Below are 3,553 nucleotides of genomic sequence, written 5' to 3' on the forward strand. Positions count from 1 at the left end.
GAGTATAATAACTATTTAAACACAATTGATTAGTTGAGCACAATGTGATATCCAGTACACAGATCACAAATCACATTTTGGTTCTTTTTAATGAATCATTTACATTGCTTGGTGAATCAGATTAATTTCCTAAGCCTTCACTCTCTCTGTTCTTAAGTTTTCAACTTCCTACCAATCTGTCGAGACCATCACAACCTTCATTAATGCCTGAAGATGCACCTTCCACTTGTACTTGCACAGTCATAATCATAAGCAATTGTTATAAATATACTTTAAAATCTCTGCATTTTAACATCTGCTCCAGTTTTTCTGCTAGTCTAGCTTACTCTTGTAATTCTTTTGAAAGCAAAGTTAAAAATGCAAATTTGTAAGTTTAACATATAAGTTTACTGACAGGTTTATATGACATTGCATTAAGTATATGTATTAAAGATACATATTTGCTACAGAGTTTGAGTGGGGGGATTCAGTAAGAATTGAATTGCACCCTCCAAAAGCATGGTTTATTTGCATACATTGTCTGCATTGTTTTAGCTTTCCATTACTAAAGCAATTTTGCAAATCGTAACTGTGCCACAGCTGTCATAAAATGTAATTTTCACGGCACAATTATCCATCTTGTATGACGCTCCTCTCCATCATTTGATTAATTACTGCTTCCATGATAAACCAAAAATGTAAACAAGTCTTTCACCTAACGTTTTGCTTTCTAAAAGTTGGCATGAAATGGAAGTTGCGTCTTTCCTTCCCCATTGTGTCCACCGGCAATTGGTTGGATCATTGTCGTGTACTAATGCTGCAATCTCATGTGAGTGACATTGCTGGAATGAATTGACTATTGCCCATCCTTTGCACCAGTGTGCACATCAACAGAGAAGAGATGTAGTTGCAGGGAAAGGGGAAGTTAATGTTTTTGATTAATTACAAGAACGTCCATTTTTTAAAAAGGAAACCAAATTCTATTAAACCGATTCTTGTCATTTCCAAAAACAACTGGTGAAATGAAAACAGGTAAGCAGTGGCAACAGGGACAGATTCGTCCACACAGATGTGCTTCACACGGCAGGTGCAATGTGTCATGGACGCTTGACACGGGGACGCAAACAAAGAGAAATGAGCCGTAGCTCTGGCTTTGTTGAGCCTTAAGCGGTCTCTTCTGGTGAAGAGGTCCTGACATGGAGACAAGAGAGGTTTCTAACATACTTATCAGCAATTGTGAGAAAGCACATATCAGCTGTAATAACGGCAACAACAGCACTAAGTCATTCGAGGTGATCTGAGATGATTCGAGCTGAACGCATTTCTGGAGGGAAAGATTAAATGAGAACATTGTAGGGGGAGGTGAGAGATGGGGCGAGGAGAGGGAGAGTGAAATGTGCTGGGAGGAAATGGGAGGTAGGCGAAGAGAGACAGAGACAGAGAAGTGAAAATTAGCAAGTGGGAGCAAGAGAGAAAGCCAATAGGATAAGGAGGTAGGCAGAATATGAGAGATGCAGACAGAGGAGAGGAGTCACATTGCAGGAATGTTAACAGTTGACACGTTCATTATCCAGAACCTGTTGTGGAGAGACGGTTGAAAGGTGCGAGTGTCTCCCATTACAGCTCTCCAGATACAGAAATACACCCATCACACCTTCAGCAGCTGCTGCCTGGGCTACAAACTGCTACGGCTCCATGATCGCTCCCATTTTCTCTGACACCTTGACTCAAATTCTTTCCTGGAGAGAGGTCAAAATGTCCGCCTTACAGGTCATCGCTAAAACTGAATTTTACTCGGGGAGTGGGCGGTGGGTGCGTAGATGTGTGTGTTTGTGTGTACGCTTTGAGTGGTCCCATATTTGTTCGTGCAGCTGAGCGGCGAATCAATGCGGGGAAGCTTGTAGCTAGTAACGGGTGACAGAACACATATAGACATTCATTCTTCGTAGCCATTCTCATACACTCCCTCCTCTCTGCTGCTAAAGTCTTTGCACTAATATGGCCAAAGTGAACGGAGTGAAATTATTTCCTTATGAAATTAATTCTTTGTGAAGCCAAAACTCAGGAACTCACACAAGACAGATGCCATACAATAAAACAATAAAACTGATCTGGAGAAGGGATCTCCAAAGAGAACAAACAACACCTCTCCCCTTGCTCATTTATGACACCCTTCCTCCCTCTCCCCTCCCTGCGTCTGACTCTCCCCTCTTCTCCCCCAAAAGCAAGAATATCCATATGCCACATGTATTATATCTTGTGAATATGTTGTTTCCCTTTCATGTTTGGTATCGTTCTAAAGGTCTTTGTGCGATTGGTAAATTGGTCTCAATTTGACAGTAGTCACTTATATTATGAGAAAGATTGAAAACTTTTGTAGAATTGTGTTCTGCTGAGGAGGGTGTGTGTGTCCCTTTAAGGCCTGTGGGAATGTTTATCTATCTTCAGCCAGATGTGACCCTGGATCACAGAACCTAACAACCAAAAGGTCTTTTATGTTTTTACAACTGATTTGAAGATTTCTTTATTTTGGTCTGAATATCCATGCAGTGGGTGAGAATCTCTGGACCAGAACTCGCGCTGCTGTATGTCTCTCTGCTGTCAGGTATGATTCAAAAATGTAATTGTGTTAAACACATTGTGCCCATAGAGCACACTGTATAGTTGTTTGTGCTACTACATGTGCACATAGGCTAGTTAAGTTTAGTCTCTAAAACACCTGAGTGCTTTGCTATGCATTTTAGACCGTGTGTCTTATGTTAAATAAGGATAACTGTTACATGTGTGTCTATGTTAAATTTGTTTGTCTCCTGAGTGGAACACTTGGCTGTTTCCCATATGGCTACAGTGTCTATGTACAGGAGCGGGGTTGCCACGCGGCTACAATGTGATTCACAATTGCATTATCTTTTCTAAATTGGCTTCTAATTGTTTCATTATGTAATTGGCATGATACAATTTTACCTGACAAATAATAAATTGTTATATTTGATTTATTTTGATCTCTTCTGAAATAATTTTTCAAGTAGATTATTGTGTAGTCTAACATTTCCGCAAATCTGCATCCAGGGCAGATCAGACTTAAGTGCCAATGAGCGGGGGCAGGTGGCTCTCCATTAGGGATCTTCTGATTTCTGTCTGTCACTGGCTTAACAAGTTACAGTTTTCGTGATTATAGAAAAAAATACACGTTTTGTTATTTGCTAGCAGGGTAGCACTTAATTCAATTCAATGCAATTCAAGTTTATTTGTATAGCGCTTTTCACAATACAAATCGTTGCAAAGCAACTTTACAGCAAATTAGGTTTCTACAATATTTAGTAGTAGCTTATCAGTGGTGACTGTCAGTTAATGTACATATGGCAGAAATTAAAAAAAAAAAAAATTAAAGACGTAATCAAACACCATTAACAGCAATTATTATATGATGCAATCAAACTTAAGCAAGATTTGGTAGTTCTGTATGTTGTTTCATGGTTGGCATCATCTGAGGTCCTCTGAGGGGTTGGCATCATCTCTTCTCAGGTGTTCTGGATCCAGACTGAAGCTTGTGTAAATCCTAGTTACCACGGGA

This window comes from Sinocyclocheilus anshuiensis, unplaced genomic scaffold (assembly GCF_001515605.1).
Source record: "Sinocyclocheilus anshuiensis isolate Anshui unplaced genomic scaffold, SAMN03320099.WGS_v1.1 scaffold476, whole genome shotgun sequence".
Taxonomy (NCBI): Eukaryota; Metazoa; Chordata; class Actinopteri; order Cypriniformes; family Cyprinidae; genus Sinocyclocheilus; species Sinocyclocheilus anshuiensis.